The sequence below is a fragment of the Talpa europaea genome (assembly GCF_964194135.1).
Source record: "Talpa europaea genome assembly, chromosome: 7".
NCBI lineage: Eukaryota > Metazoa > Chordata > Mammalia > Eulipotyphla > Talpidae > Talpa > Talpa europaea.
This window is the reverse complement of record NC_140074.1, coordinates 98,474,409-98,495,886: the sequence shown is the minus strand read 5'-3', so window position 1 is coordinate 98,495,886 and position 21,478 is coordinate 98,474,409. Positions and strand designations below refer to the sequence as shown.

The following is a 21,478-nucleotide window of genomic DNA, read 5'->3' as shown; positions in this document are numbered from 1 at the left end:
ATATTTGAAAGGCTAATGTGTATTTAAGAGTATATTTAGTTGACATGTATGCTCAGTGCTTTCTTTCTATTGTTCTAAACTTCATTGCTCCATTTCAGGGAAACATTTAGCCAGCAGAGCTCAGGAAAATAAGGCCCTAATATAATCCCTTAAAGAGAGGAAAAAAATTCAGTTCTCCAAAAGAGAAGGCATAACTTCAGTCATTAGACAACTTTGGGTGACTTTACATGGTTCCTTAATATCTAATGCTTCTGCCAATTTAATGAGTCATATGATACTAAAATACACATTTCCAAGGTTGTTAACAGATACCTATTAAATGCCTGGAATGGGTAAGGCACTGTGCTAGGTATTGAAGAAAGAGAAAAATAGCTTAAAGGTACAGGAACTGATAATGGATGTTGGCATGGCAGTCATTTTTACTGCCTCAGTGGAAAGCTGGTTGCGTATATGCTAAAGTTAGGCCTAGAAGGAAGCTGGGAGACCCTCTGGGGATACTAGGGAGTTTCACGTGATTGGAAAGTACAGCCTATGGACTGGGTGCTCATATATTGCTTTTGTGTTTGGTAATAATACATTAGAAGAGTCCATAGAATTACTTCATTTACATTTTAAAACAAAACAAAAAGCACACACATTTCTGTATGCATAGATAACGTCTAAAAGGATATATACCAGACTCTTTAACAGTAGCTGCTGTTTAACTGTGGCACAGAAGAGGGACACTACCACTTTTCAATTCCACAGAATTCTGTAGAGTTTCATGATTTTTTTGATTTTCAGGAAATTTACTTTTCAAATCATATATGTATTTTTAAAAGACTACCTCACGTATCTGCTACGGCACTCTTACATCTCTACTTGGCTACTATCCATACAAATAAATTCTAAATTAAAAATAATTCTGTGGGGCCTCCCCTGATGGCGCAGTGGTTGAGCGCTGGGTTGCGAGGCTGCCCGCAGCCTCTGCAGTGCCAGTTCATTCCCCGGCCGCCAGCAAGAGTCCCACAAAAAAAAAAATCTGTGTATACTTTAATAATAGTCACATTAATAAGTTCAAAACATGGAAAAAGAGTTCCTAGAAAAGGTAATGATGCTTTTAAGCCTTATTATTAACACTGTGGTCTTCTCGTCACCTCATTTTAGAAGATGAGTGAGAGTCAGATATGCTGCCCCAAAGCATTCTGACTAGAAACAAGAGAGATTCAAGAGAGGCCTGATTTTGTACCCAGTGCTTGTATAAATAAATAAATAAATATTTAAAAAAAAAAAAAAAGAGTATGATGGAATAAAACAAAGCAATTCCCCCCAACCATTACCCATACCCATTGTAGTGGTTTGGACTCCAAGGACTATTGTTTGGGAAAACTGTAAGGTCTCAAAGCTATTAAACTGTCCATGATCTGATCTCTGTCTCCCTGCTCAGCCTTATCTTCCAACGCCTGTTTATACAGATATCACTTCTTTTCTCACAGTTTCCCAATCTATGTATCCTTTCATATTTAAGCTGCACCTCAAGCACACAATGCTTTCATATGTGTCCACCCCTTTGCATGTGCTAGTCTCTCCTACCCCCCTTACCTTGTCCTTTATCAAATTCATTCATCCTTCAAACCTCAGCTCAAAGATTAGTATCTGTGGCACCATTTCAGATATGCCCAGGTTTTCTTGGTCATTTTGTTGCATTCTCATTGTCCCACTAATTTTTCACTCTTAGGCCATAAGGTCTTCTGCCTCTCTTGCCATTCTGTAAATTTGACTTCATTGTCTTAAGGTTTCAGCACAAATCTCATTTCATCATTTGGGCATTAAAAAGTCCAAGATTTTTACAGATGAATTTAGCTGAACAAGGAATCCAGTATCTACTCAGAAACATAAATGAGCCTGGCTTGCTAGCAGTTCCTGGAAGTCTTTGTGTTTTCCAACAAATACATGCAAATCGTGCAGTGAAAGAGAAGTCACAAGGCAGAGTCTGAGACTGTTGGGGTCATGTTGGTAATTAAACCCCCTCTCCTGAAACCCAGTAAGAGCCTTCCCCTACAAAAACCGAAAAAGACCTGTATGCTGGCTGCCAAAGTGAATGTGACCAAGCATCCTCTCACTGTGAAAGATGAAAATAAAGCCTCCCATGGTCCTTTTCTCCATTTACACAAAGAAGTGACTGGGCTGAGGCTCTAGGGCACAGATCCAGTCCCAGTTGGCAAAAGAATGGCAGGGCTCCCATCCTCCTAAAAGGCACAAAGGACAAGAATGTTTCCTAGAAAAGAAACCAGGGAAGGAGACTGAAGTGGACCTAGCTGATATGGAGCTATTATGTGAAAACTGAAAGCTGCTTCAATGTTACTTCAAAGACAGATTATTCTGGGAACTGAATGTGGCCTTTAAGTAATATGACTGGGAGAATCTTTGCAAAAGAAGTAAAGTGGGACTAGGGAGTGGTGGCCCTAAAAAAATCATAAAGTTGTGCTTAGAAGAGGTGCAAATACCACAAAAACAGAATTCACCAAATATATATACATATATATATTATGATAGTAATTACAATACTATTTATAATAGCAAAAATTTGGTAGCCACCTTAATGTAGCTATAGGAAATTTTTGTTTCATCAAAGTGAATGCTATATAACTTTTATTTCTTTTGTTACTGTTTTCAGTGGAGTTTGAAGAAAGAGAGTAAAGTGAAAATATCTCTGGTGCTATAACTGGAAGTCCATATTTCCATTTTAGACAGATTATACTGATAGTTGAAGGAAGTTTGAATGTGAGGAAATCAAGACCAGAGGAATGAAAATAAGGAAAGTAAAAGATGATGTAAAGTTGGCCCTCCCTGGTGGCACAAGGGGTTGGGATGCAACCTTTTAAGCTGTCCGCAGCCACTGCAGCATGGGTTTGATCCCCAGCCAGGGAGTGACCCACATGGTGCAGCAGACCTCTCCTGTCTTGCCTGCTGCTCCCCTCAGCAGTGTGTTTCAGTAAGTCTGCCTGTTCTGTTCCCCACTCTGTCTCTGGTGAATCCTCTTACCCCCTACACCTCTGGCCTATACCCAAGTTCTTGTATGTATAAATAAATAAATCTTAAAAGATGATGTAAAGAGCTCTAATAGAGTTATGAAATGTGGATTCATGCTGTAGCTTTGCTACAAACCAGCTGTCCTTGGTATATAATTTCTCCTCTCTGGGCTTCTCATTTCTTATATGTAAAATGATGAAGATGATGATTTTATGTAAAGCTCTTGAGACAAAATTTCCTAGATCTCCCTCAGGAGCAGAGCAGGACATGTTTAGATATGGTCATTCTTCTATAAAGGGACATTCATATGCTGAGATCAGTAACATATCTGATCATTTTAAGGGCTTTCCAAACATTTACTAAGCACTTTTACAGTTAATGACATATCCAGTAGAACATGCCATTGTAACAAATTGGAGCTCCTCATCAGAAAGCTGAATAGGGGTGTGAAAAAAATTCAGAAGCGGACCTTTTATTTACCAACATAAGTTTAGTCTGCTTGTCCTTGCCTCTACTGTCATGATTGATTCAGACTGCTGTAACAAAAATAACATAAGCTGGGTGGCTTATAGCCAATAGAAATATGTTTCTCATAGTTCTAGAGACTGGGAAATCCAAGGCCAAGGCATCAGCAATTCAGTTTCTAGTAAAAGAGCCACTTCCTGGTTTCTGGACAGCTGTCTTCTCACTGTCTTCACATGGCAGAAAGAGCAAAGGAGTTCTCTGTAGTCTCTTAAACAAGCATGCTTTTCCCACTCATGAGGACTCTACCCTTTTGACCTCTTCACCTCCCAAAGTCCCCATTTCCAAATACCATCACATTAGGGGAACAGGTTTCAACATACACATTTTGAGGAGGCACAAGTTCAGTTCATAATAACTGCAAAAACTGTGCTAGGAACCCAAAACTTTGGATATGAGACAGTTCTCTAAACTGCAGGTCTTAGAAACATTGTTAGTGTACAGATGAAGGATTATTGAGTCAGTCTTTCAGATTATTTCCCCATAACACCAAGTTCCAAGAAATAATTTTTTGTCATTTGTGGGATGTCCCAGAGAACCCTTGGGATACAAAACATTTGCAGCTGCCTATGTGTGTTGCAACTTATGGTGATGTGGTGCTACATCTGCTAGTTTAGTAAAACTGTTATGGTTAGACCTAGTTCCTCAAGCCTGAGACACAGCTTAACTGTCCAGTTTCTGTAGGTGAATACAGGTTTTATTATTTTTTGTTTCCCTCTTCCTCTGTCTCTCTCTCTGTCTCTCTCCCTCTCTCATCACCCCCACCACACACAAAACCCTATCTGTCTCTTTCTCTTTCCATGCTGCCTTCATACAGTCAAGTGATTTTCAGCAATAATGCCAAGAAAGCCAATGAGGAAAGAATATGATTCAACAAATAGTGCCAGGATAACTGGATATCCACATGCAAAAGAACAAAGTTAGACCTCTTCCTCTTTACCACATACAAAATTATATCAAAAGACCTAAACATAAGGGATAAAACTATAAAGATCTTAAAAGGAAATATAGGTATAATTCATTATGCCCTTCGGTTTGGCAATGTCTTCTCAGATACAACCAAAGCACAAGCTACAAAAGAAAAAATAGACAAATTGGACCTCATCAAAACAAGAAAACTTTCATATATCAAAGAACACTGTCAAGAGAGTGAACAGACAACTTATAAAATGGGAAAGATATTTGCAAATTATATATTTGATGAGGTATTAACAGCTAGATTTAGGTATGTAGGTAAATATAGGTATATATGTAATAGTATTTGCCACATATACTATTTTTATAAATATTTATAAATAAATACATTAAGAACTATGGGGCCTGCCGGGTGGTGCAGCGGTTGAACGCTGGGTTGCGAAGCTGCCCGCAGCCTCTGCAGCGCCACTTCGATTCCTGGCTGCTCCCTGGCCACAGGAGGAGGGTCCCACATGGCGTGCAGACCTCTCCTGCTGCCCGCTGCTCCCCTCAGCAGTGTACTTCGGTCCTTCTGCCTGCTCTGCTCCCCGCTCTGGCTCTGGTGAATTCTCTCACCCTCCCGCGCTTCTGACTGTACCCAGTGCTTGTATAAATAAACAAACAAATAAATAAATATTAAAAAAAAGAGGGTCAAACTGTTAAAAAAAAAAAAAAAAGAACTCCTATAATTCAACAACAAAAAGACAATACAATTTAAAAATGGGCAAAGGGAGCCTCCCTGGTGGCGCAGTGGGTTAAGACTCAGCCTATGAAGCTATCCACAGCCTTTGCAGCTGGAGTTCAATCCCTGGCTGGCCAGGGAGCAACCCACATGGCGCAGCAGACCTCTCCTGACTTGCCCGCTGCTCCCCTCAGCAGTGTATTTCAGTCAGTCTGCCTGTTCTGTTCCTCACTCTGTCTCTGGTGAATCCTCTCACCCCCGACACCTATGGCTTGTACCCCACTTCTTGTATGCATAAGTAAATAAATCTTTTAAAAAATGGGCAAAGGACTTGAATATATATAACTCCAAAGAAGACATAAAAATGACTATTAAGCACAGGAAAAGATGTTCAACACCATTAGTCTCTATGGAAATGGAAATCACCACTGTGAAATACCACTTCACACCCACTAGGTTGACCATAATTTTGAAAAATAAAGTAAAAAGAATGCTGATGATACAGAGAAAATGAAACCGTTACTCATTGCTGGTGAGTATATCAAATGATGTAACCACTGTGGAAAACAGTTTGTCAGATACTCAAAAAATCAAACGTAGAATTACCATTACTCAGTAATTCTATTCCTGTGTAACTGCCCAAAAGAATTAAAGCAGAGGACCTCCCTGGTGGTGCAGGTGTTAAAGACAGCACTATCAAGTTATCGCCAGCCACAGCAGCATGAGTTCTATCCCCAGCCAGGGAGCAACCCACATGGCATGGCAGACCTCTCCTGTCTCACCCGTTGCTCCCCTCAGCAGTGTATTTCAGTGGATCTGCCTGTTCTGCTCCCCACTCTGTCTCTGGTGAATCCTCTCACCCCCCACACCTCTGGCTCACACCCCAGTTCTTGTAAGCATAAATAAATAAACCTTTAAAAAAAAGAATTAAAACATATTCAAATAACATTCAAATAATTCACAATCAGTCAAAGGTAGAAACATCCCAAGGTCTATCTGCTAATAAATGGATAAACAAAATATGGTATCTCCATACAATGGGATATTACTGAGCCACAAAAAGGAAACTGAGAGGTTAAGTAACTGGTCCAAGGCATACATATGACCACTTGATCTTTTCTTTCTGATTTAGTCTGGCTTTGCATGGCTACTTTCCATCCAAACAGAATAACTAGAGTGATGTTGTGTAAAAGGTAGGGATTGACCTGCAGGCCAGGTGCAGCAGAATTACCTCAGGTATTTGTTAAAACATAGGTACTTAGACTTGAATCTAAGGGGGTAAAGGGATCAATAATCTGCATTTTTAACAATTCCCAATGATCCTACAACACAGTAATATTTTAAGAACCTCTGTGCTAGAGACTAAATTTAATTCCAAATTCCTGTGAGAGAATTGGAGTGGACAGACTTGTGTCAGATAGTCTGGGAGTGTGGGATTACTTGGAGCAGGAGCAGAAGTCAGGGCAAGCACAATTAGATGCCAGGGCCAGAGGTGCACACAGAGCCAGAAACATTAAGGACCCCAAACTTCTAGTACTCCAAGGAGTGAGGAAGGCTGGAGGGGAAGAGCTAGAAGATACGGTTCAGAGAGTTGAAATCAGGTTAGAGTGGACTATTGGATGAGGGGAGCTTCTGAGCATTTTGAAATCACTTAGTTTGCTTGTCCAGCCCCTGAGCTGTCTGAGAGATAGACAGAATAAACAAAGGATTTATTTTGAAGAATTCATCACTGCATCTCTCAAGTATTCATTCAAAATTATCTTTATATTTTTTCAAGATTTATTTATGCATATAAGAACTGTGAGACAGGCCATTTGTGTTGGGAGATGAGAGGATTCACTACACAGAGTGGGGAACAGAACGGGTGGATTAACTGAAATACACTGCTGAGGGGAGCAGCAGGCTAGTCAGGAGAGGTCTGCTGTGCCATGTAGGTACCTCCCTGGCCAGGGATTGAACTTGTACTGCAATGGCTTCGGATAGTTTCATAGGATAGCTTCATACATTGCATCTTAACCCCTTGCACCACCAGGGAGGCCCTATTATCCTTATAATCTTGATCTTCCTTTAACAGTCTTTACCTAGTCATGGGGCTGAATCTGCATCCTAATAGAGTTTTCCTCAGCACTTTATATATATATATAAAGATTGTAATCAGATGCCAGCTTCCCCATCACTCCACCTTCCACTACAATATGTTTAATCCCTATTCTAGTTTTCATCATCCTGCCCATGTGGTTTCCTGAACTCATCCTCTGTGATCCCACAGTTAGTTTCAAATTATTAAACAGAACCTAAGATGAATGTATGTAACCTTTTTTTCAAAATGTTTATCTGTCACCTACAGTTATGCTAGATGTTATCCATGCAAACCTAAGTAGATATAACCTCTTGCTTAGACTCGTGTCCAGTGTAAACTATTATTTCTCAATATTGTAATTGAAATGTTATGTACGATTGCTCAATTTAGCAATGCATGTATTTTCCTCAATAACTCCTAAAGGAGTCATAGTATACTGTATTCCCTTTTTAGTAAAGTATATTAAAATGTAGTTATATTTGATTATAAGGTATTTTATAGAATTTCATGTCTCCTGAAGCTAGACTGAAAAATGCCATACAGCTCCAGGGAATCTGTCCCCAGGTCCGGGTCCTATCTAGCATGGTGACAACAGTCATAACCATATTTTGATCCTTTTTCTTTTCCTAATAAAGAGTGTTAAATTAGATTAGCTCTAAAGGCTTCTTTTACAACTAACATTTTATGATTTAATAAACAGGGTAACTGCCCTGCAAAAAGGTTTGCACCCTGAACAGTATGGCCTGACAAAATACAAGAGGCCCAGTCACATTAGAATTTTAGTTAAACAATAGTTTTCGAATATAGGTCACAAATATCACATGAGGCATAATTTTAGTAGAAAATTATTCATAGCATATCTGAAACTTACGTTTTAGCTTGTGTCCAATCGTAAACCTCATTCCCTTTCACTTCATTTGTGAGGCAAATTTCACTGCTTCCCTACTATGAGCCTGTAATCTCCTCCTATCTTTTATCCTTAGCCTGAAACAGACTATTACTATGAAATTGCAGCTTACTTCACTGCCCTACCTGTGAAACAAATTCTCAGAATTCAGAGAGATGGTTATCAATGCTCTGTTTCTTAGAACTAGTTGCCCACACTGGGACACCTGGACTCTATTATTTATAGCCTCATTACTGACATTTTGTCAGTAATCCTGATCTGTAGCATGTAATTTGTTATTCCCAGAGCATGGGGATATTTTCATTAGGCCCTATTTGTTCTTATTTCATGATTTTGGATTCTTTCCATATCTGTTTGTTCAAGATTCTCTCATCATTAAAACAAACAAACCAGGGCCTCCCTGGTGGCGCAAGGGGTTAAGCACTGCACCATGAAGCAATTTGCAGCCTCTGCAGCACGAGTTCAATCCCTGGCCAGGGAGCAACCCACATGGTGAGGCAGACCTCTCCTGACTTGCCCGCCGCTCCCCTCAGCAGTGTATTTCAGTCAGTCTGCCTATTCTGTTCCCTACTCTGTCTCTGGTGGATCCTCTCACTCCCCACATCTCGCCTGTACCCCAGTTCTTGTATGCATAAATAAATAAACTTTAGGGGGAAAAAAAAAACTTCCACTTAACTCTCCCTCATCCCATTACTGCCCTACTTCTCTCTCTTCCTTTATAATTAAACATTATCTATACTTACAGTCTCTGCATCTTCATCTCTTATTCATTCCCAATAGAGCAAAATTCAGCTCACCATCCTCCCTTTCCCTCTGCCATTGAAACTCCTCTTTGTCAGGGCTGATTGGTAACTTCCTACTGGTAAAATCTGGGGGACACTTTTCAGTTCCAGTTGGCCTTCTTAGCAGCTCTGGTGAATGTTAACCACTCCCCCAATTCTGAACCTACTTTTTGCTTCCTAACTGCCTTCTGACTCCCACTTCCCTGGACTCTTTGTGTCAGTCAACTTACATCACTCTGTTTCTTATCCCCGAGGTTTTACCTCAAGTCTTTTTCACATTTTCTGCACTCCCCCTAAGCCTATGTTCTTAGTGTTTAATACACATTCTGCACTTGTGAGTGAGACTGTTTACAAAACACCAGTGTCCCGTCAAGCCAGGTTCATGTGGAAATCAGGAAGAAACAGGGTCATAAGAGCTCAGGAGAGGCACTCGGAATTAAGTTTGTTTGTCTTTTTAATCTTTGAAACGTGTTTATTCATTTCGTCTTCATTTAACATTCATTTTGTGAGCATATACTTATTTTGTGAGCAAAATTCAGCTCACCATGTGAGTACATGTGAGCATGTACTCCCACTGGGTCCTGGGAGTACAAAATGAAAAGTTCTTGCCCTCAAAGAGCTGTTATAGTCTATTAGAGAAAGCCAACAAGCTAACTAATGATGTGATGACAGCACAGAAAAGCTTCTATTAAAGGTCAGTTCTGCAAAGGTAGCAAGAACGTCAAGCGAAAAGTCAGGAAAGACACCATAAACAGGTTGCCTGTGATCCAAGTCTTCAAAAAGTGGGAATTAACACACAGAGTGTGTTCTACAGATAGAATGTGATATAAGATGAACTGAGGGAATGTGATATAAGATGAAATAAGAGAGATAGGAAGATGCAGACTACAAAGATCACACACAGGTTGAGGTTAAGGAATTTCAACATTTTCTTAAAGCTTTAAGAAGCAGTGAAGTATGTTAAACCGGACAATGACTTGATCTGATTTGCTTTTTAAAAAGTGCTCTCTGAGAACATTGGGGACAGTGGCTTGGAAGGAGGTGTTCAGATGTGAGGTAATAGGACCAGCATAATCAGGTAAGAAATGAATCGGAAATAAAGCAACAACACAAAAGCTAGAGATGGGTTCTACTGCTGTTGGAAAGGTAGCATTTCTCGGACTTGATAATCAATTGATTATCAAAGATAAGGGAGAAAGGAGGCCAGTTGAGCTCCCAGATGTGTATATTTAGCATATAAATCACCTCCTTAGTATATAGATCACCTCCACTGAATGCCTCATCTTTCTAATATCCCTGTCAGACTGGATACCAAGTTTGTCACTCTACCAAAGGGGGGGAAATAAATATTTATTGAAGGCCTGAATTTTTCCTTTTGCCCTACCTCTAAATTGAACTGTTGGGAATTTGTTGGGACAACATGTCAGAGCCATGACCAAGACTTCTGGGCAAGGACAGTGTTTTCAGGGTCCCCCAGCTGGTAAAAAAGGCTCACATTCTCATGAGAAAAATGACGGCCTCCATTGATGACCTTGGTACTCACAGGCTGTTGGATCAAAGTCAAAGGTCATCAGGACTTTATACTGGGCTTAATCGGGAAAGGTATTCATCCAAAGTGTTTCAAAGCTATGTGTCACAAATGGAGAACACAAGTGCTAGTCAGTTGGGAACTGAGATTATTTTCAGAAAGACAGTATCAGGTCTGAATTCTGAAAGTCAGGATTAGGACAAAGTCGGAAATGGAGATCAAGACTGAGATCAGACATGAGGAGATTGAAACATGGTGTTAAGACATGGGTCAGGACTTGCAGTTCAGGCGTGAGGCCAAGAAAAGAGAAAGGCTAGTGTCCTCTTGCAATCCACAGTTAGAAAATGTTGCAGCAGAACAATAGTTCACTTTAAGGTCATTTTTACAATCTAATTTTGACACATTTTAGATGATAATTCTAAGGATCTCTCTGTAAGGCTTAAGATTAGATAGCCTTGTTGGCATCAAAGGATTGTGCCTTCCAGATGGATGTATTTATTTTTTTTCAGATTTATTTATTTATGCATACAGGAACTGGGTTGTAAGCCAGAGGTATGGGGGGTGAGAGGATTCACCACAGATACTGGGGAGTTGAACAGACAGATGTACTGAAATACTCCGCAGGGGAGCAGCAGGCGAGACAGAAATGGTCTGAGGAGCCATGTGGGTTGCTCCCTGGCCAGCCAGGGTGAACTCATGCTGTAGTGGCTGGCAATAGCTTGATAGCGCTGTCTTTAACCCCTGCGCCACCAGGGAGGCCCCTCAGATGGATGTATTTAATAGAGACACCAATGAGACCCACTTAGGATGATCTCAGAGCTGGCATTATCCTTGAACACATTTCTTGTATATCTCTAACCCTTACATAATTATTTTCACTTCTGTTTTATTTACTGTACTTATCATCAGAGGAATTTTTAGACATTTTATTATTTTATTATTATACATTTTATTATTTCTATCATAGTAAGTCCAGTCCCTAGCATACCTCTCTCCCTTCCACATTGTTATCAGACATGTCTACCAGAGATATAGTTACCCCAGTAGTATAGACCAACAAGTCAGTCATCACATTATAGTAGCCTGAGGATGGGCTGATTGCAGGCTTGAACTGGACTAGCCCAAGGAATCCAATCTAGTGGGTTAGCCATTACTGCAGGAATTTCTAGCTAACGGGCATGGTCAAAGTCGGGCAACTGCCCCTGTGGTGATTCTGAGGTGACTTTGTTAGGATTGGTTGCAGGAAAGCTTGGAACTAGAGGTACACACCGGTACGAAAGGTTTACCACTATCCTTTTGTATGCTCAGTCTAAAATATGCCTTAGGGGCCTCCCTGGTGGCACAAGGGTTTGAGCACAGCACTATGAGGCTATCCACGGCCTCTGCAGCACAAGTTCGATCCCCCGCTGGCCAGGTAGCTACCACATAGTGCAGCGGACCTCTCCTGTCTCACCCACTTCTCCCCTCAGCAGTGTATTTCAGTCAATCCACCTGTTCTGTTCCCCACTCTGATCTTGGTGAATCCTCTCAACCCCCGCACCTCTGGCCTATACCCCAGTTCTTGTATGAATAAACAAACCTTTTAAAATGAAATTAAATATGTCTTTACATTGGTAGTAATAGACCCTACTTGGTCCTTGGGATGGAACCCATCAGTTGATGCCTGCCTGGGTCCATATTAACTCTACCCATGAGAGGAGCTAAGGGAAAGGAGCCAGAGGTTAGAGATAGATTAGCCTTTATTGCCTAGACAACAATGGCTGGTTTTCAACTCAATGTTCTAGAGCAGGGTTTGTTAACCTGGAGTGATGTATGGATCTTTTTTTCTTCTAACTTAATTTTCTAACCATTTTTCACTTATATACAGTTTTTTTTTAAGTATAATGAGATTTATTTATAAATGAGAACAAAGTAACAATGCACATTATCTCAGAAGTCGAAAAAGATGACCCTGATAGTACTGAATAATCTTTTATTTCTCTTCCAATTCAGAGTTACTTTAATTATAAAGATGAGAAGTCACTTTTATAACCTAAAATATTTACTTATTAAAACTATATTAACACTTTCGGGCCTCCCCTGGTGGTGCAGTGGTTGAGCACTGGGCTGCGAAGCTGCCCGCAGCCTCTGCAGCGCTGGTTCGATCCCCGGCCACCAGCGAGGGTCCCACATGGCACACAGACCTCTTCTGCCGCGCCCGCTGCTCCCCTCAGCAGTGTTGTCAGTCTTTCTGCTGTTTTGCTTCCCGCTCTGGCTCTGGTGAATTCTCTCACCCTCCCACGCTTCTGACTGTACCCAGTGCTTGTATAAATAAATAAATAAATCTTTTTAAAAAAACTATATTAACACTTTCATAAACAATACAAAAAAAGATGAGACAAACATATGCATTTATAGAACTGCATGTCAAGTCGTGTCAGATCCCTGTATAGGGAATTTCCAGCACAACCTCCTTCATCTGCGAGGACACAGAGCAGTTCTTGTTTAGACAGGCACATTCATCTATTCATCTAGCATGGTCAGCCCTCCACTTCTCGATGGTTTCCTTCTGCTATAAATGTGCATATCCAGTTGTCTGCTTCTTAGATCAGACATTTGTCTTCCTCATCCACCAGCCATTGGAGGATGACTAGGGCCACAGAGATGATTAATTTGATCCATTCTTGGTTGGGGGGAGGGTTTCCTGGTGGCCCTCTTCTATCATCATATCTGGAATCATATGAGTTTCCATGCCTTTTCTCTTTTTCACATCTTGCTGAAGCAGTTTTGAAAAATAAAACCACAAACTCAGCTATTTCCCAGAAGAAATGTGTTATCAAAGATAATCTCCATGGGGATTGACTGGCTGTCCAACATTTATCCATTCAAGATGTAAACCATCTTGTTTCTTGTTTCCCATACCGTAGAACCTTATGTTTTCCTTCTCTCAACCCACGTTTTTGTTTGACTTTTTCTTATGTTTTTGTCTTGGATTTTTTTTTTAAAGATTTATTTATTTATGCATACAAGAACTGGGGTATAGGCCAGAGGTGTGTGAGGGGATGTGTGTGAGAGGATTCACCAGAGACAGAGTGGGGAACAAAACAGGCAGATTGACTGAAATAAACTGCTGAGGGGAACAGCAGGCGAGTCAGGAGAAGTCTGCTGTGCCATGTGGGTCACCTCCCTGGCCAGAGATCAAACGTGCTGTAGTGGCCACAGGTTGCTTCATAAGTTGTGTCTTAACCTCTTGTGCCACCAGGGAGGCCCTGGATTTTGTTATTTGAATGCTTGTCTAATCCTTCTGCCTACTTGCATCCCTTATATCATTTTGCACAATGTCTTGCAGCTCAGTAGAATCAAAGTAATAAACTCTTCTACCCTTGAGTTTTCCCAGAGCTCCTGGTCCAGTTCTCTGTACCTCTTAAGGATTCAAGTGGATGCTTATGAACAAGGCTGGGTGGCCCAGAGAGATTCAAGGTCCTGGTGTCTGACCTTCTGTCATCTTCTTTTTCTTGGCATATGGCAGTGTTTCAGGTTGCTTGCCAAAATCAGGGATGAACCCTTTCCCTGAGATAACCCTCATGTTGATTCTTTTAAAAACAGCCAATAGGCAGAAATTCCAGGTAACAAAAGATTCAGAGACCAGTCCAAGGGTTGTGCTACTGCCCCTTTCTTTATTCAAAATATATTTCAGGCCTCCCTGGTGGCGCAAGGGGTTAAGTCTCAGCACTATGAAGCTATCAGCAGCCATGCAGCACAAGTTCAATCCCAGGCCGGGGAGCTAACCCACAAGGCGCCACAGACCTCTCCTGTCTTGCCCGCCACTCTCCTCAGCAGTGTGTTTCAGTCTATCCACCTGTTCTGTTCCCCACTCTGTGTCTGGTTAATACTCTCACCCCCGACACCTTTGGTCTATACCCCAGCTCTTGTATGCATAAATAAAATAAATCTTTAAAAAAAAATTTCACAGCCTCCTTCTTAGTTTATCTCTTCTCTATCTTCGTGTATCCACAAATACTTACAAACCCATTCCTCTTTGTTGGGAGTGGGGGCGGGGGAGGGAAAAAGGGTTTGATACAGGCCTCTTTGGGGGCTAGTAAGAGCAAGCAGAACTCTATAACCTCTTTGAAGTGAGTTTGGGGAACAGGTTTCTTTCTGTTTCGCAGAAGTCATATCAGACAGCAAATTGGCAGTTTTTGGATAAGAATTTCTCATAAGAATTCTGTGATCTTTTTATATTATATGTTGCAATCATATGAAATGCATCTTTCTGAGAAATAATGCGTAACATAAAAATGCAAATCCCCTTTATGTTCTGTAAAAAAAATCCATCTTATGATTAGGACTGAGGGCTTTTAGCCTTATGTGAACAAGGCTTGGGACATTTGATCTTTGCCTGGTCTCCTAAACTGCTGGAGTATGGGGCCTTTCTCAGAGTAGATACTTAAAAAAATGGATTTATGTTCCTATTTTTCCCAGTCTTCTTTTTTCCCCCCGCAGACTTTTCCTTTCTCCTCTACTCATTTCTCCAGTGTCTCTCTTCCTGTTTATCTTAGGCTAATCATTGGTGATCCACTGGTTCCTGGCCCTGCTTTAGCATGTTGCATCTCCCATCCCATTTTCCTTCAAGTTTGATCTGATTCCTTTGTGCTCTCGTAGTTTCTATTGCACTGCCGTAACCACACTTGACCACAAGACCATGAGACCTCCCAGAGTGGCCCATTGGGTGGCAGTGTTAGCAGGCTGAGGGCCCCTGGAACTGCACAGGCTCCAGGTAAACTTCCATGCTCTCAGCTTGCCTCAGTCTTAGCAGTGAACTCAAATGACCTTTGCTCGCTTTGGATGACAAAGGAAGTAATGGAGTTTAGAAATGTGCCGGTGGTGGGTGGGGGAGGGACTGGCTGAACCTTCCTGCTAGGCCTACAAGCCACAAGACCAAATAAGGGTGTGTGAACAGCCTCAGTCTGTATTAAAGTTCAGAGTGCAGTGTGCAAAAGTGGGACTCAGTTTTCAGAGAGATAAGCTATTACCCAACCCTGGTGGAATTCCAGCATCAGAGACTCTGTAACCAGCCTCTGCCTGTAGGGTTAGGTCTTGGGGGGGCGAGGGGAGGGCAAGCATGGGGGGAAACCTGGGTACATAACCCTGGGAGAGGAAAAAAGAGGTGCTTTCTTTGCCAGAGCCTTATGTCTGAAGATACTGACAAGGCCACAGAGGATTTTCACAGAGCATTTCCATGAGTCTCCTGACAGGGTTCTAAAGAGTGCCGGTTAGGGTGAGTCATTAGAATGTGTAGAAAAGGGCAGAGTTTGGGGCTATTCAGCCAGTAGGAAAACAAATGTTATTTTTGTGAATGCTCACAGGCTGAGAGACCAGGCTTGTTTACTGAACACTAAGGTCTAGGGCAGGGCTGAGTTTGGGGCATTTTCCAGCAGTATTAACACTGTGTTTACTAAATACACTCCAGGGAAGGGGCTGTGAAGCTTGTAATTATACCAAAAGATTGGCAAGAATTTGATTTCCTCTGTTGTGGTTGATAGCTTCCAAAACACTAACCTCCTCCTCCGAGGTCTTCAGAGCCAAATGCAGTGCCGTCATCTCATGAGGTGCTTCATATACTTCAACAACCACTGGCTGATGGCAGTGCCATGAACAAGCCACATTGCTGCTCCAGTCTGGAATTCTTCCGTCCTCCCTGGAGCTCTCTTCTTTCCCCAGCAAATTCCTTCTCATTCTGCTGCAAATCAAACCACCCCACTAGGCATTAAGCTTCTTGAGGGAAGGAACCCTGACTTGTATTCATGTTTATATCCTTAACTTTTAGCCCCAAACTTGGAGTTTAGTGTGTGCTTCATTGGATGGGTTGTTCAACCATTTCATTCTCTTTAAGAACTCTGTTGTGGGTTGTGGGTGCAATTATGCCCTCCAGACCCCTCCTTCCAGCCATGGCTTTGCAGCTGGGTCAGACTGGTCCTGTTTCCTGCCTAGTGTGTACTTCTTTCTGCCCTGTGGTTTTCAGCTGTTGCTTAGTCTCAGGTACCCAGATTTTCTTAACCCTTAAGTACTAGAGCATTAGCACCCTGTGAAGATAAATAATTTTTTCTCCTCTTGGACAGACAGTTCAAAGATGCTTTTCATACAGTCCCATCGAATCATGCAGACAATGCCCATAAGTGGTACCAAGTCCATGAAGCCTCCTTGTGTTGGCTCTCCCTCCTTCACTGCTTCCCTCCCTGTGTTTCTTACTTCAACTCCCAGGGTCACACTTCCCAATAAAGTATGTACATGTAGGCCTTCATCCTAGGCTCTGCTTTCTGGGAAACCTAGCCTGGGACATTTGGAGATTGGATTAAATAGAGAGCTCTTTATTTAGTTCTTTTACACATTTGTTTTCAAAGGTCAATTCCTTTAAATATAGTTTTATTCTTTTCATAATGAATGTCATTCTTTTAGACTGAGAAATCCAAAACACAATTACAGCTTAATAACCTGATGGGTTTTTTTTTTTTTTTTTTTTCTGTTTTACATGAACATTTCTTACCTTGGGCATATCTTGTATCTTCCATTTCATTGCTGTATTTTGAACCATGTTCAAAACTTTATCTTTACCATTTTTTTAAAGCCACAATTCAGGAAGTATGAGAAATTGCTCCCTGGTGGCAGAACAACAGATTTGTGGAGCTCTCTGCCTGATGATTGCAGTGAAAGTGATATCTCTGCTTGAGTTGACTTTGACCTCTAGAAGTCTCTATTTCCTTAGAGTAAGTTTCTAGAAGCCTAGGGTCAAATGGCACAATAATCACATATGACCAAATTGCCTTGTCACTGAAATAGAGAAGTTTAAATGCATACCAGCAGTATAAACAGAGTCCCTCTCCCTTTCTCCCTGTGCCCTTTCACACACACAAACACACATATGCTTTAATTTTTAATTTCTTTGATCCAGAATATATGTTGGTAGTTTGCATTTTTTCCTTTGTAAGTTGCTTATTTTCAAACAATCCTAATAGACCTTTTTAATGTTTTAAATAGTACTTCAGACAGCCTTTGTGAATCACCTTGGAAGTTCCACCTTTGTTCCCTGCTCACCATTGGTGGGTTCTTATCAGGAAAATCCACTTGGTTGATTTGAGATGTAGAGTGAAGGAGTGAAAAAAAACATGGGTCTCTAAATTAGAAAGTTTAGTACAAGGTGTGACTTGCTGTATATTTTAGCGAGTTTTATCATTGCTGAGTTGAGAGATCTACATACTGGAATTCTGAAAGGAGAGAGGCAAAGGAGAGAGGCATGTCAAGTAAGGAAGATTCACCAACTGACTGATGCAATCCTTGATTATTCTCATTCTCAACTCTTTTGCGTTGTCATCTCTGCTTTTATAAGGCTAAATCTGGCCAGAAACTTGGGTACAGTCCACCATATCCATCTGTTTCAGCCAGAATTACTCAGCTTTACATCTTAGCAAACTTGTCCAGACACATCCCAGAGATTTCCATACTCTAACATTGCAATAAAAGCCCTGAAGGACCTTGCTAAATATTAAAAGTTTCTAGGAACTCTAATTTCCTAACTCTAAATTACTTTATTACTGGTTGCTGTAGGCTATATAAGAGCCAGAGTTGGGGAATCAAACAGCAAGAAACAGCTTAGAATGCAGGTCTGGGGCTGCAACATCCATTGCATGGTTAACATTTGCGTCAAGTGGAAAGGACAATGCCAGGTGTTCTTTATTTTTTTTAAAGATTTATTTATTTATGCATGCAAGAACTGGGGTATAGGCCAGAGGTGTGGGGGGTGAAAGGATTCACCAAAGACAGAGTGTGGAGCAGAACAGGCGGATTGACTGAAATACACTGCTGAGGGGAGCAGTGGGCAAGACAGGAGAGGTCTGCTGTGCCATGTGGGTCACCTCCCTGGCTGGAGATAGAAATCATGCTGCACTGAATGTGGATAGCTTCACAATGCTGGTCTTTAACCCTTTTTGCCACCAGGGAGGCTCCACCAGGTGTTTTTTAAAATGAAAAGCTTGACTACTCTTTGAGGCTTGATTGCTGCTTTGAGATCAACTTTGAATTATACACGTGACTTCAAAGGAGAAGAGTTGGTCAACGAAATTGGAATCTGTAATAGTATATATTCCCAGTGAGCCAGCCCCATTAGTGTCTGTATAACACCACATATAATGCATGTAGTTCTTTTCTAGGCATGTCTTCACAACTGTAAAAGGGGGTAAATGATCTGGACTCTTCAGGGAGCTCATAAAATAAGAAAGTAGGTATCAAAATATATACATGAAGGCCTCCCTGGTGGCACAAGGGGTTAAGTCTCAGCACTATGAAGCTATCAGCAGTCACTGCAGCACAAGTTCTATCCTGGGCCAGGGAGCTAACCCACAGATGCAGCAGACCTCTCCTATCTGGCCCGCCGCTCCCCTTAGCAGTGTTATTTCAATAAATCTGCTTGTTCTGCTCCCCACTCTGTCTCTGGTTAATCCTCTCGCCCTCAACACCTCTGGCCTAAACCCCCGCTCTTGTATGCATAAATAAATAAATCTTTAAAAAATATATATATATATATATACGAAATTTTTAGAAAGATCAGAGCTCTTGATAGTACTTGTTAGTCTTTCTGATCAGCCTGTTAAATGCACAGGTCTCTTTCTCTCCCTTATAAAAACACTCCCTTGATGCTGAATTTCTTGCAACTTAATATACTTTCCACTTACTCTTCATAACAGGTTCTTTTTTTTTTTTTTTTTTTTAAAGATTTATTTATTTATTTATACAAGCACTGGGTAACAGTCAGAAGCGCGGGAGGGCGAGAGAATTCACCAGAGCCAGAGCGGGGAGCAGAGCAGGCAGGAGGACCAAAGTACACTGCTGAGGGGAGCAGCGGGCGGCAGGAGAGGTCTGCGCGCCATGTGGGACCCTCCTCCGGTGGCCGGGGAGCAGCCGGGGATGGAACCGGCGCCGCAGAGGCCGCGGGCAGCTTCGCAACCCAGCGCTCAACCGCTGCGCCACTGGGGAGGCCCCATAACAGGTTCTTAAGAGAATTCTATATATGTTCCTTCATTGACCCCTGACTCAAATTACATTTCTGTGATTTTATCCCAAGGAAATATGGACAGATGCACACAAAAAATTATATATAAGGACGCTTATTACACCCTTATTACAATAACAAAAAGGGTAACAACCTAAATAATCAGTACAAATGAGACTTTTAAAGAATTATGGCATATAAAATAAATCAGGTCTTTGTTAGGCAGCACACAACTGAAAATCACACTGTCAGGGTGGGAGGGGTAGTTGCATGCTTCAAGTCCCAGTAAGGGCCCTCCTTTTTTTTCATTCTGTTGTGTCTCACTTTTATACCTAAGATTACTCCATGGGCCAAGGTGGCTACTTCATTCTAATCAACTCCTACAAACTTCAGCCAGCACGAAAAGGGACAGCACAAAGAAAAGTGGGGCAAAGGCCATTCACCAACTGTCTCTTTAGAATCCAAAGGCTGACTCACAGCACTTCTGTTTACATTCTGCTAGCTTGTTTATCTAACGCAGAATTGTTAATAGATCAGAGAAAAGAAGAAACTACAAAAGATTTCTTGCACTCAGGCTTTAAATTGATTAGGATTAAACTTTAGGCAAAGGACAACTCTGGTGGCATGTCTGAAAGGAGTCACTTTTTTAAAAAATTTATTTATTTATGATGACAAGAACTGGGGTACAGGCCAGAGGTATGGGAGGTGAGAGGATTCACCAGAGACAGAGTGGGGAACAGAACAGGCAGATAGACTGAAGTACACTGCTGAGGGGAGCAGCAGGCGAGACAGGAGAGGTCTGCTGCGCCGTGTGGGTAGCTCCCTGGCCAGGGATCAAACTAACGCTGCAGAGGCTGCTGATAGTTTCACAGCGCTGTGCTCAACCCACTGCGCCACCAGGAAGGCCCACTTTTTGTACATTTATCTCAAGTTTCCCAGCATCAACTTTTATAGTTTCCTATTTTGAAGGGAGGTTTGTCCCCTTGGGATGACTTGCTCCCCTCCCTACTTCATACACTTTTTTATCTCTAGTCTGTTCATAATGTTGCTATCTTCCAAAGTGCTTGTATGTTCTAACCCCACAAGGCTGCTATAATTGCCTTTGACTCAAATAGAGACAACTACTATCAACCAACTAGTGCCTAGTAGCCTCTTTACAGTGCCTTGCACATTGTAGAAGTTCAGTTATACACTGTTGCTTTTTATTTAAATAAATTGTTCTTTGACTTGAAGTACTACATGAGAAGTAGAAGAGTAAGACATCAGTCTACCTTCATATTTTGACTTTAGGTAGGGAAACACACAAAATAGTAGAAAATAATAGATTACTATATCTAATTAGGTACTAAGTGGAGGGTCAAGCCATAGTTGACAGAAAAGTTCAGTAAGGTTCCTAAATATAAGGAAGGTGTAAAGAATTTGGCTTTGCCCAAAGAGAGATCTAGCCTTTGTCCTTGGCTTTTGTGTCATGCCTGGTAGCAATGTCTGTATTTGGGGTAGGTAGATCTTTTTTTTATTTTTTTTATTTTTTTTTTTTTTATAGAGGCATGCTTTTATTTATTTGTTTGCTGGTTTGTTTGTTTGTTTTGTTTATACATGCACTGGGTACAGTCAGAAGCGCGGGAGGGTGAGAGAATTCACCAGAGCCAGAGCGGGGAGCAGAGCAGGCAGAAGGACCGAAGTACACTGCTGAGGGGAGCAGCAGGCAGCAGGAGAGGTCTGCGCACCATGTGGGACCCTCCTCCAGTGGCCGGGGAGCAGCCGGGGATCGAACCGGCGCCGCAGAGGCTGCGGGCAGCCTCGCAACCCAGCGCTCAACCGCTGCGCCACCGGGGAGGCCCGGGGTAGGTAGATCTTAAGGTGGGCACTTAGGGCCATGTAGTATCAATCTACAGGGAGGCTAAAACCAACCTCATGGCCAATCACTCAATCAATCATGCATATTAATGGAACCCCAATAAAAACCTTGAAAAACCAAAGCTCAGGTGA

General features: G+C 41.7%; 1 protein-coding gene and 1 pseudogene across 3 annotated transcripts in view; one reads left to right on the top strand and one right to left on the bottom strand.

Moving 5' to 3' along the window:
* Nucleotides 1–21,478, top strand: part of PIGL (phosphatidylinositol glycan anchor biosynthesis class L) — a gene marked incomplete at both ends in the record, with an annotated part of 55,033 nt that overhangs the window by 16,300 nt on the left and 17,255 nt on the right. The gene's annotated exons all lie outside the window — the stretch shown is intronic.
* LOC311173192 (selenoprotein K-like) lies at nt 13,072–13,347 on the bottom strand (annotated as a pseudogene). The gene has a single exon. The product of its transcript is annotated as a selenoprotein K-like (transcript).